The following is a 13,067-nucleotide window of genomic DNA, read 5'->3' as shown; positions in this document are numbered from 1 at the left end:
TGCAAGACATTCCCTCTAAGACAAAATACCCAATCAATATTCTCACTCAGCCTGCCAAAGATCCAAACCTGCTCATAAGGCTGCCCCTCCCCCACACCTACAACTAACAATTACATTATCTAGACATTCCTGGCACCCAAGCTCAGGGTGAATGCTGAGATCATACGTTTCCCAGGGTTTCACAGACTACTCCAAGCTGGCACTAAGCAAGCATAAGCAAACATTCATGCATGTGCACACACTCTCTCTCTTAACGAAGAAGATAAATAGCATGTAGATGAAAACAGTGGATGGAGCACTTCTGAGCAAATAGTTAACCATGATGCAACAGAGCCTGAACATAGTTGGATAACATTATATGACAAGCAAGGCTCGAGCCTGACAATTCCATACTATAATATCAAACTGTGGTCCTGAAGTTGATTGGCAAACCACAGCATGGACAAACTGTGATTAGACATTATATATGGACACTACCAATACCAAGCCCCTTGGTAAATTGTACAGCACATTGTAGACGGAAAGGTGGGGACCTTTGATACAGAGTTGCCCTTTTCAGCAGTAGTGCATGCTTTTAAGATACATTTTCCTACCCCCATTTTGTCAGAATAGAAAGTAATTTCAGACACCTTAATTAAGCTTGCTATTTGTCCTGGCAGGTATTGTAAGAAATAGTACTTCTTACATTCCCAATCTGACCAGTACACAAAATAGGTAATTTTATCTGTACCTCCTAAGCATTTTTATAGTACATAAATTTTGTTTTACTGTGTAGTTGATTATAGTTATAAAAGTTTATTGCTGAAACCAATAGTAAACTACAAAGTGATGAAAATACAGAAACCTATACATACACACACTAAAGCCTACTGATTGTGCACCAAATAATGCAATTTAAACATTTTCTAATGGAATGGTGAAAAATAATTGACAGATTGGAGTACAGATTATTAGCAAAGTAGTAGCATTTTTAATTTTACATGAAAGAAAAGGTAATAAAAATGAATGTCTTTTAATGTTCCACATTCAGAACACTACTTCACATTTCAATAAGCCTAATTTGTTAACTACCCAAGTGCTGTGTAAAATGCAAATTCATTAGAGTCATTCTACAATAGTGATGCATCCTAAGTGTGATAATGTGAAAGTTATAGACCTCCTGGTTCCAATTATTTCTTAAGAAATTGCTCAGAAACGATGTGATTATTTCAGTAAGAGACTGATCTCTAATTGAACAAAAATATTATTGATTTCTCTTAATGATGAATTTTCAGCATCCTTATTCTAATTTTCATGATCTCAGTTATCTTCATTCATGGATGCTAGGACAAAAAGCATTCAATTCCACTTCACAAAAGTGTGTGCGTTAAGTGTCATCAAGTTGCTTCCGACTTATAGCTACTTTATGAATTAATTCACAAACAGGAATAAATAATTTAAAACTTCAAAACCCATACATTTTAGACTTACACAGGGACAGCTTAGCACAGGTTACATTAGTGTGGTATTGGTTTGTAGGAGTCACATAACAGGTGACAACTATTAATTTTACAACAGACCATACAATTACAGAGTTCAACAGCTTGCTAAGTCTAACAAGGATGTAGTTCCATTAAATCTGGCTTCAATAATTTGATATCCATCCAAATGGTAGAATAATTATTAGTAAAGGTAAAGGTTTCCCTTGCTTGAAAGCCAGTCGAGTCCGACTGTAGGGGGTGGTGCTCATCTCCATTTCCAAGCCAAAGAGCCAGCACTGTCCAAAGACTTTTTCTGTGGTCATGTGGCCAGTATGACTAAAAGCCAAGGTGCACGGAATGCTGTTACCTTCCTACCTTATCTACATGCAATTCCTTGCTTTTGAACTACTAGGTTGGCAGGAGCTGGGGCCAGAGATGGGAGCTCACTCTGTCATGCAGCACTTGGGTCTCAAACTGCTGAGCTACTGACCTTCTAGTCTACAGCTCAGCTCTTAACCTCTGAGCCACCATGGTCCTAAAATAATGATTAATAATAGCTAATTTATTTATTTTAAATTTTTTTTTTACTTCATTTAGGCCCCAGTGGGCACCCAAAGAGGTTCTCCTCTCATCCATTTTATCCTCACAACAGTGCTAAAAGTATGTGATTGGCTCAAGATCAGCAAGCTTTCACAGCAGAGTCTCCCATACCCTAGTTTACAATGATCCTGGCTTACAATGGTTCTAGGTTCAGTGGTTCAAGGGGCAGAGACTTCATGAATATTTGAATTTACATATTTAATATAAATACTGATGTAAGTCCCCAAGCATGATTTATTTATTTATCCATTCATTTTTTAAACAAGTACTCTTCCTCTCCTAGTCCATCTGTGAAGCTCCCCGTGTCAGGGGCCTCATCTAACAGGGTAAACTATTTTTTTCCAGCTTCCTCAACAACAAGAAGACATCATGGAAATAGATGAGTCGCTACTTAAAAGACAGTTCTGATCCTGCTGTATCACTTCCAGAGAAAACCTAGAAATTATATAAGGTAGCTCTAGGAATTGCCTGAAATTCTATGGCAACCCTATAGCATTTCTGGTGATTTCTAGAGCTGCCTTAAAAAAAAAAAAATAGAGCTGCCTACATCACTTCTTTCCCTGGAAGGGATGTTGTGGTGCACACAATATGAAGACCCCCATGTCCTGCCCCTCCAACCTCCAGCCAGCTGCCAGGCATGACCCAGCAACTATAACTTCCCTCCTGTAGAGTGGCTGGCCGCTGATGTATTTATTTATTTAGAAGATGCTTATGTCACTTCTGCAGAGTCCTGCTCTAGGCAGTTTGTAATTAAAGTAATAAAGTATCAATATAAAAACAAACAAGCCATTAAAACAAGTAAAGGAGTTAAAAAGCATACAGCTATCTATAAAGTACCTCAGACCAGAAGGAAGCCATAAAATAGCTGGAAAGATATATCCCATAATTAAAAGTCTGAATAAAAAGAAATCTTTTGGCCTGGAGCCTACAACACAGTAAGGTAGGTGGCAGGTGAGCCTGAAGCTGGAGGGCATTCCAAGGGCAAGGTGCCACTATAGAAAATCCCCTGTCTAGCTGTATTGGAGAACATGTAGAAGATCATTGTCCTGAGGAGGACTGAATCTTCATAGAAGCCGTGCCAGCATGTTGTCCTCTGAATGACCTCACAACTGTAACACAGGCTTTGGCTAGTGTTAGTAAGCAGCAAATTCTCAGGCCAAATCTACATATGCATTTTAGAATCAGCTTGGTGCCACTGTTATCCCATGTGGTTTAGAACTGCAGTGCCTCTGCTTTCAAGTTAGCGTTAGGGGAGCTGTCCACTTTGTCTTTTTTTCAGTTATCTAATCACAATCTATTGTTCATCACTTGATGGCCCCTGGGGGTTACTGGAGTGTTCTGGGACTGGAATGAGAGGCCTCACAGTGGAATGGTAGCCCCTGGGGTTAGCAGGAGTATTCTGGGACTGGAATAATCAGCTCCAGAGTGGAATGACAGCCCAGGGGGTAGGAAATGAGTCCTGGGACTATAATGATAGGCCTGACATTCCAGTTCCAGGACACTCCTCTTACTCCAAGGGGATGTCATTCCACCATTGGTCCTGTCACTCCACTCCCAGAACACAACTGCTACCCCGAGGGGCTGTCATTCCACTCTGGGGTCTGTTTGGAGAACTGTTGTGATAAGGCAAGAAAGGGAAGGAACTGTTGTTCCTTTAAAGACAGAAAATAATCTTTGCTGCTGCTATATACACACAAATTATCTCTCCAGTGATTAGCCCTTACTGTTTATATTACTTGAGTCCGCCATGGTCACTTAATCATTTTTAGGAAGTCTTATGTCCTGCATTTAGTTCTATTAGACTCCTCTAATGCTCTGGCATGGATGCTTCTTCTTTCTATAGCTGAACAGTTTATAGGAAAGAATGATTTTATTTCCTTTTCTGATTGCCTGGAAGAATACATAAAGAATATTTTTAAGTGGAAGAGCAGCCACTAGAGAAAGGAATGTGAAATAAAAACGACTCACTGCTTCAAAGATGGTTCTCTGATCCTTTTATCTCTTCATATTATGTCATTTTCTTCTCAGTGTTCAGTAGCCTGGTGTCATGATGCCATAGTTGTTCTCCAGTTGTAGGGCTGGGCATTGTCTGGAAGCAGCAGGCAATAGGATCACTATAACTAACATAAATTATCACTTCAATTCCTTTGCAGCACAGTCAATTTGTAAATGCACCTAATTGCTTGACATAGTGGCAGACACAGCTTATATTTCTTGCTACTAAGCACAACAGGTGGGTGCATAGCTCAGTAAAAGAACATGCCTATAGATGTCTCAATGTGCAATGCCTAGAATCACCAACTAAAAGGTCTACAGGGAATACTACAGTCCAGAGATTTTGCAGAGCTGATGTTAGACAAAGTAGGCAGCACTGTGTCAAATAAATACGGCTGCCAGGCCTCCTGTCCTAGCAGGAGGCCCCCCACCAATTGTTGCTGTTGTCTGCTGCTGCTTCAAAGGGTGTCAGAAGAAAAAAGGCTCAATTAGCCTTTGCACCAGTGTGTCATTTCTGGGTGCAATTAAAAAGTGGCAATCGGTAGCTCTAAAAATCACCATAACCTCTATGATAAAACCATAGAGTTCTGCAGATTCCTAGCAACCCATTGTAACTTCCAGGGACAACCTAGAAGGACATTGCAAATGTCACTCACACACCCCAGCACACACACCAGTTGTCAGGCGCAGCCTGGCAGCCCCACAAATGAACCAACTGTCAGAATTAATACAAGGAATTTCTATATAAGTACAGAGATCACCAATCTACCTGTTAGGTTACATTATGAATCAAACATCATTTATGTGACAAGTTATTTTCTAGTTCAGAATGTAAATCAAGAGCACATACAAATCAGCAGGGCATCATGGGGAACATAGTTATCCAGGGTGCATGAAAGATAAGTAAGGCCTTTAGGCACCCTGGAAACTTCATGTTTGACGATCCTTGTGTCTGAAATATTGTCATGGGAATGCTTGGTGCTCCAGTTGTGAGGTGCAGTAGAACTAAATTTCCCATATTCATGATTCCTGAGAGATGGATGCTTATAACTTCATTATAAATTATCTGGTTTTAGTTAAAGAGACCTCCTTCCTCTCTCTCTCTGCTCAAGATACTCAGGATGGCCACATAATACCCCCCTTCTATTTTATACTCACATTAACTCTGTGAAGCTGCTCAGTGAGTAAGAGAGTAACTGACTAAGATCTCAAGAGCTTCCCATAAATTTAATAGCAAGTGGGATTAAATTTAGGTCTCTCAACCTCTAGTCTTTAACTGCTGCACTGCGAGGCTCTCATTCCCCATTTTTCTTTGTTGATGATGCTCATTATTTATATTTCATTGCTTATTTTCTTCAGATTTTCTTGTATAGAATACATTATATATTCTTTTTTTAAAGTTTATGTATAGTTTTTCACATCATCACAAAGAGATGTATCAGTTACATTAACTTAATTACCATATTATTTATTTATTTATTATTGTATTTCTACCCCACCCTCCCAGCGAACGGGCTCAGGGTGGCTTATAAAGGGCACCATGTGCCTTATACATAAAAACAATAAAAACAAGACAATCAGTTTAACAAAATAAAGTGCTCACTAGTTTCAATCTCTCAGTATAACAAGATGGTATATCAGAAATGTTATACAGTGAATAAAAATTGTTTTTTAAAAAAGAAAAGAAATGTTATACAGTAATGATACTCCTTCACTAAGGAGGATAATGTCCCATAGATGTTACTCATCCCCATCCAGTGGCTGTCACGGTTTGGTGTTCATAGGGCCGTCCTCTTACCCCATTGGTACCAATATCATTGGTGGTGATAGTAGTGGCAGCTCCTACTCAAAAGCCTGGTGGAAGAGCTCCGTCTTGCAGGAACTGCGAAGGGTCCCGCAGGGCCCTGATCTCCTCTGGGAGCTCATTCCACCAGGTGGGATCCGCCACTGAAAAGGACCTGGCTCTAGTTGCAGCAAGCCTAGCCTCCCTAGGGCTGGGGGTTACCAGACAGTGTTGTGACCCTGACCGAAGTGCTCTTTGGGGCATATGTGGGGAAAGGCAGTCCCTCAGGTATCCCGGACCCTGGCCATATAGGGCTTTAAAGGTAAGCACCAGCACTTTGAAGCAAATCCAGTACACTATTGGCAGCCAATGCAGCACTTTCAGCACAGGCTGGATGTGCTCCCACCTTGGGGGCCCATCAACAGCCTGGCCGCAGCATTCTGCACTAGCTGCAGCCTCCACATTGGCGACAAAGACAAATCTATGTAGAGAGCATTGCAGTAGTCTATGTAGAGTAGTCTAGCCTCGAGGTGACCGTCACATGGATCACTGTAGCCAGGTCATCGCAGTTGAGGAAAGGGACCAACTGCCGGATCACCTGAAGATGGTAAAAGGACAATTTGACAGTGGCTGCCACCTGGACCTCCATAGTTAAGGAGGAATCCAGGAGCACTCCAAAACTCCTAACCTCTGATGCTGGCACCAAAGGTGCCCCATCGAAGGTCGGGAGAGGGAGCCCCATCCCCGAAACGACCCGACCTAAGCACAGGTTTAGTTTCAACTGGCTCAGCCTGAGCCACCCAGCCACGGCCTGCAAGGCCCGGTGCAGATCTTCAGGGTCAGAGTCCAACCGGCCGCCCAACATCAGATAGAGCTGGGTGTCATCTGCATATTGATGACACCCAAGCCCATACCTCTGGGCAATCTGGGCAAGGGGGTGCATATAGATGTTAAACAACATTGGGGAAAGCACTGCCCCCTGAGGCACACCACATTCAAGTGGGTGCCTCTGGGACTGCTGTTCCCCGGTTGCCACCCTTTGTCCCCAACCTTGGAGAAAAGAGGCAAGCCACTGAAGGGCGAGCTTCTGAATCCCCGCGTTGGCAAGGCGGTGGGTCAGCAGCTGGTGTTCGACCATGTCAAATGCGGCCGACAGATCTAACAGCAACAGTGCCACCACACTGCCTCAATCCAGATGCCTACAGAGGTTGTCAGTAAGGGCGACCAGCACTATCTCTGTCCCATGTCCCGGGCGGAAGTCAGACTGGAATGGGTCCAGGATGGAAGCGTCATCCAGAAAGCCCTGTAACTGTGTCACCACCGCCCTCTCAATCAATTTGCCCAAAAAGGGCAAATTGGACACCGGCCAATAGTTGACCAATTCAGCCGGGTCCAGAGTAGTTGTTTTTTTCAGAAGAGGGCAGACCATCGCTTCCTTGAGTGCCTCAGGGAACTGCCCCTCTGAGAGGGACCTGTTGAGAATCTCCCTCAAGGCACCTGAGAACCCCTCGTGGCCTGCTTTAATGAGCCAGGATGGGCACAGATCTAGGCCGCATGTGGTTGGGTGCACAGATACGAGCAATCTGTCAACTTCCTCCAGGCTGAGCTGGTCAAAACACTCTGAACCTGAACTCGAAGACATTCAAGGGGCCTCGAGTTCATTAACTTTCAACTGTGGTGGGGAGGTCATGGCGGAGTGCTAAGACTTTGTCTGTGAAATAGCTCGCAAATGCCTCACAGCCAGTGTCCAATTCCCTACTGTTTTGTCTGCCCTGTGGCAGAGCCATTAAAGACCGAATCGTACTAAACAATTGGGCTGGGCAATAGCTTGCAGACGCGATCGTGGCTGCATAGAATTTTCTCTTTGCAGCCTTGACTACCATCTCATAGGATCTCATAAACGTCCTATAAGATGCTCTTGTCACCTCATTGCAAGCACGGCACCACCGTCTCTCTAGCCGACTCAGCTCTCACTTCATAAGCCGCAACCCCTGGGTATACCAAGGGTGCAAGCCTAGCGTGAGCATGCAGAGGACGCCGGGGATTGATCTCGTTGATGGCTGTGGAGAGTCAGCTATGCCAATCCTCCACAAGTTCATCCAATGAGCCGCCAGGGGCCCTCGGATCCCGTAGAGCCATTTGGAGCTGCACAGGGTCCATTTGGCTCCGTGGGTGAGCAAAAATCCACTTGCCGCCTATACAGGATCGGGGTGAAGCATGCAGATGGGCCTTCAGGGCAAAGTGGTTTGACCATGGTACTGCTGCAGCAGTAATCCAGTCCATTGCAATCCCCGCCACAATGATCAGATTGAGCATGTGCCCAGCCTGATGCATGGGGATCGATATGAACTGGGAGAGTCCCAGTGATGCCATGGATGTCACTAGGTCCGTTGCCTGACTAGAGGTTGCGTCCTCGGCATGGACATTGAAGTCAACCAATACCAAAAGCCTAGGGTGATCCAACGCCCAGCCTGATATGGCCTCCAGCAGGGATGACAGGCTACTGGCCAGATCACCAAACTCTCCTCGGTTCCCAGCACCAGGCCAACACACTCCATGCCCGCAATCTCCAACGGGGGGGAGCGCCCTGAAGGAGTAAGCCTCCCGAATGAACATCTCTACTCCTCCCCCCACCCCCTAGTCTGTGATTGGTGGAGGACTGAAAACCCAGGTGGGGGAAGTTGGGAGAGAACTACGGTCTCCCCTTCCTGCACCCAGGTCTCAGTCACATTTGGGTATATTGTGAGTCTATTACAATGTTTACTTTCTAACCACAAATAAAATCTATACCATCTTTCTTTAAACATATTGTCATCTTTTCCTTGTAATACTAGAGTCAACTTATCCATTTCTGCTATGTCCAACAGTCTATAAATTAATTCTTTCTTTGAAGGTGTCTTTTCTAGTTTCCAATATTTCACAAAAATAATGTGAGCCGATCCTAACATATATGTTATTACAAATTGATCCCAGAGAGGAGAGAAGGCACTGCTACTGGGCCACACCCATAGGCAATCCTACAGATGAAGCTAAGCTTGCCAGCCCCCTGGGCTGGATGGACGATTCTGCAGGCTCCTCCCCATCACCAACCAGATAGCTGATGGGGGGAAGTCCTAACCCAACAGCCATGATGTGTCTTTAAATCTCAGCAGGATATTTTAGAAGAAGCTTGCAAACTGTTTCTGTTTGTGTGTGTGTGCGCGCGTTTAAATCTCAGCGGGATGAAAGCACTGGGGGGGGGGTAGCAGGCATGAGCCATGTGGCTCTTCCCAGTGAGTGTGTGGAGTATGTGAGAGAGGAAGAGAGCACAGTCCCTCTATTTGTTTTGCATTTGTTTCAGAAGTCATGTGTAACTGTATAGTAAAGAGTTAACTAGAACCTGATTATGGAATGGGGAAAAAATTCAGTCCCTAGACTGCACTCATACTTACTTTCATTTTTCTGTGTTAGTCTGAAGAAGTTGGTTGAAATAAAGCAGATTGTTACATTCAGCAACTCCCATGAGTAAAGCGATTTATACCATTACCCCAGTGAGATCACAAAAGGGTGGGGTTGCAAACTGTTTGAGTTTGGGAAAGGACTGATTGTTTATTTTTGATGCTTTTTCAGTGTGTGTGTGTGTGTCTCTTTATAAAGCCATGCTTGGAAATGCTACAAAAGCCTGACAAGGGACTTGTGGGGGCATGACAAATGACACTTTCATTTAGTGTAAGTGCAGCTGCTGGGGAACCCTTTGAAGACAAAAAAAGAGGACAAGGAAATGAAGACTGTATTCGGGAGAACTGCACTGCTGTGTTTTTATTTATTATTTTAGGGAATGGGAAAGTTTCCAGGCTCCACCCCCAAAGTCCCCAGGTATTTCCTGAGTTGGACTTGGCAAACCTAGATGAAGTTAGCAGCATATTTGTCCCTCTCAGGCCACTACAGGCCAGGAGGAAGCCTTCTAAAATAGCAGGAAGTGTTACAGTAAGCCTATAACTCACAAAGGAGAGCAAGATTGTTTCAACTGCTTTGTATGTGTGGTATGTTAAAAGGGGGAAGTTTCGTGTTGTTGAATCATATACAAATTAAACCAGCTCTTCACCACTTAAATTAATATATATGACCTGTCTTTCCAGCAACTTCATAATTAGTCATTTATTCCAAAAATATTTTCCATCATGTGGAAATGTGCATTTATAAACCAACACAAAAAGCTTGAATGTTTATTCTTGTGCTGAATTATTGACTTGTTTTATAACAAAATGAAGAAGCATGTCTCTTGTAGGAAGCCTCAAGTCATAAAATATCAAGAGGGTGATAAAATGTAACATTAAAACAAAAAAATATGGTGCTTAAAACAACATGCAAGTCAGGAATATTAAACCCCATATCTTAAACCCCATAAAAATCCACTTATCTTCCCACAATTATGTTTTATGTAAATGGACTATTTTCCCCATTTGCTTTATCCCATCACATAGCTTGCCATTCCCTGTCTTGCATGAATCAATTTAATATTATCATAGAATATTTTTGTAAGTCAAGGACATCAGTATTTATAGCAAGGTGTCATTTGAGATCCCCATGGTGGCAATGGTGGAATCTTACTAAGTTTGATAACTACTGGTTTCTTTTATAGCTAAAAACATGAAAAGAAAGCACATTCTATGGACATTCAGTTTGTATCTAGTTGTATATGTGCTCATAGCACATATATTTTTAAAAAGCTATTGAAAATAGGTACAGTGCTAAAATAATAAATCCTCTGCTCATGCACAGTCACTATAGAACTGACAAAATAAAAAAGTCTTGCATTATTTCCAGTGATCTCTAGGGATTGCTCCACTAGGCACTACAAGTAGCAAATGGGAAGCCTTCTCACAATGGTATTAGGGTTCCCATTCCCCAAGGGAGGTTGGGGGATCCCTCATTTTTGTGGGATCCTGCCCACTGCCAGCCAGTTGGCTGGCAGGAGGAAATTCCTCCCCACCCCAATGCTGTGCACAACATGCCGACATCACCCAGAATTGATGTCAGTGATGTTCAGGGGGCAACACTCTGCTTTTTGGGCAAAACTCTACAGGTTGGGGCCATTTTTACCATAGAATTTGCCCCAAAAACAGAGCATCGCCCCCAATGTCACCGATGCACTGACGTCACTTCCAAGTAACTTCAGCTCATTGCACGACATCCCCGCCCACCCCAGAACATTCCCCAAATCCCCCCTCCAGTGCAACAAGGGGACCAGGCAGCCCTAAATGTTACAGGAACAGTAGACGTGTTGCATTCAGATGAGTCTAGTCCAGTCATTGTCATTACCAGCTAAAATGTTTAGGTAGAAGGGCTGAGAAAGGCCTCTGTACAAATCCTTGGTGCATTGGTATCTATTTAGGTGGTGGTTCCAACTAAATAAGTTAATGGTCCAACTCAATAGTCCAATACTTCTGTCTTCCACAGGGAAATGTGCAGGGATCCAGATGTATATGGGCTAAATTCAGCTCATGCATTAGCTTCCTAACATTAAATTTTGGAAAGCAGAATTATATTCCATCTGCATGAAGAAGTCCTTAGGTTCTCTAAATCTTGCTGTATTTTTGGAAGGGAAAATGGGCTATTATCCACCAGCCCTTCTTAATTATGGTTACCACCATTTGTACTTACACACAGAGGATGCAGCAGACATGCCATCCTCACCATAACTTTGATAAGAGTTATGTAGTGAGTTGTGTAGTGCTTTGTAGCAGCCCTGTAGTCAGGAATTTTTCGGGGGGAGCTAGATTGTTAATTAATTTAAATTACATTGCTCTTTAGATAGCAACTCTTGGCCTCTGGGGTGATATTGGTTTGCTTTCAAAGAGAGGGAGGCAGCCACGGATGTGATGATGAATTTAGCTCTGCAGGAAGCTTCTCAAAAGGCTCTGCAGTGGAAAGGCACCTTTTTTTTTAGAAAAAGTGTTAATACTAGTTGATGGTTTGGCTGGAGGGCTGTAAATTGCTTGACATGGGGTTGCCACTGAAGATAATCTGAAGGCTGTTGCAAGTGCAGCCCAGGAGCAGGAGACAGATCCCTGAAAGCTGTTTCACTGGTGGTTGAGGGTCCATGCTGGCTATTTATACCTTGGGGAGCACAATCCAAAGAGCTTGCCACTAGGGGGTCATACCCTGAGGACCTTAAAGATGACTTATTTCCTTAGGTGCTGCCACAAAGAGCCCTCAGATCAGCAAAAGGAAAAGCCATCTGAGCTCCAGTTTCAGGCACGTGGAAACATGAAGCTGCCTTATACAGGCCGGCATGGTGGCATGGCTCAAGCTCTCTATCCCCTTCACTCTGCCTGCATTGGGGGGGGGGGCATGGGAGGATCTGGTCACATGATGCCAGGCCACTGGTGTCATGTGACCAGATCCTCCCATGCTCCCTGACACAGGCACACTGCAGGGGAGGGGATGGAGAGCTTGAGCTGCACCACACTGCTGTGCCAGCCCAAAGGGATTTCTGTAACCCTCCTTCCTTCCATTCATCCCTTGGTGGCTCTTCGTGCTGTTTCCTCCTGTTCCTGGAGTAAGTGACCAGAAGGAAGGAGGGTTACAAAAATCACTTTGAGCCGGCACAGCGGCTTGGCTTCAAGTAACATTCAGGAAGATTTGATAGGGCAGGGTAGAGGGTTCGGCATAATCAATAGGGGGCACCACCCCCAACAGCCCATTGCTGGCTACTGTCAGCTCGCTGCCATAGGAGCTATGGTGAAACGGATGATGCTCCCTTATCTGTATAGCTCATGTATTTGACCTTGGTTCCTGCCTGTAACATCATCTGCTGGGAATGGGGGGTCGTTGAAGCCGTTACATTCTGGCGGGCCCCGCTTTTGCCTCGATTGGCTCTATGCCGCCTTGTGCCCTCCTTTGAACCTTGTATATCTATCTGCCCCACACTTTGTAGCTCAGTCTTACCACAGATCCTGAAGTAGTGATGTTCTGCCAATACTGATCAATAAACTTCCTTTCTAAAGAAGCAGATCGTTGATTCTGATTGTTGCAGGAGTCTGACAGCTACAGCCCTACTTTGTAGATTAAGATCTGCACCTTCAACTGTTCCTAGGAGATTGTAAGTTCAAGAGTACTGGAATCAAGTGTATCAGACCACTTTACCTGAATTTCATTCCTGGATATAGTGGTTTTTCCGATAACCTTTGGGAGAACAGTGGGAAGGCCACATAAGTTATACCATAACCAATGTTCCCTCTAACCTG

The sequence above is a fragment of the Gekko japonicus genome, unplaced genomic scaffold, assembly GCF_001447785.1.
Source record: "Gekko japonicus isolate JY-2015 unplaced genomic scaffold, Gekko_japonicus_V1.1 scaffold496, whole genome shotgun sequence".
Taxonomy (NCBI): Eukaryota; Metazoa; Chordata; class Lepidosauria; order Squamata; family Gekkonidae; genus Gekko; species Gekko japonicus.
The sequence above is the reverse complement of the archived record's forward strand: the minus strand, read 5'-3'. Positions refer to the sequence as shown.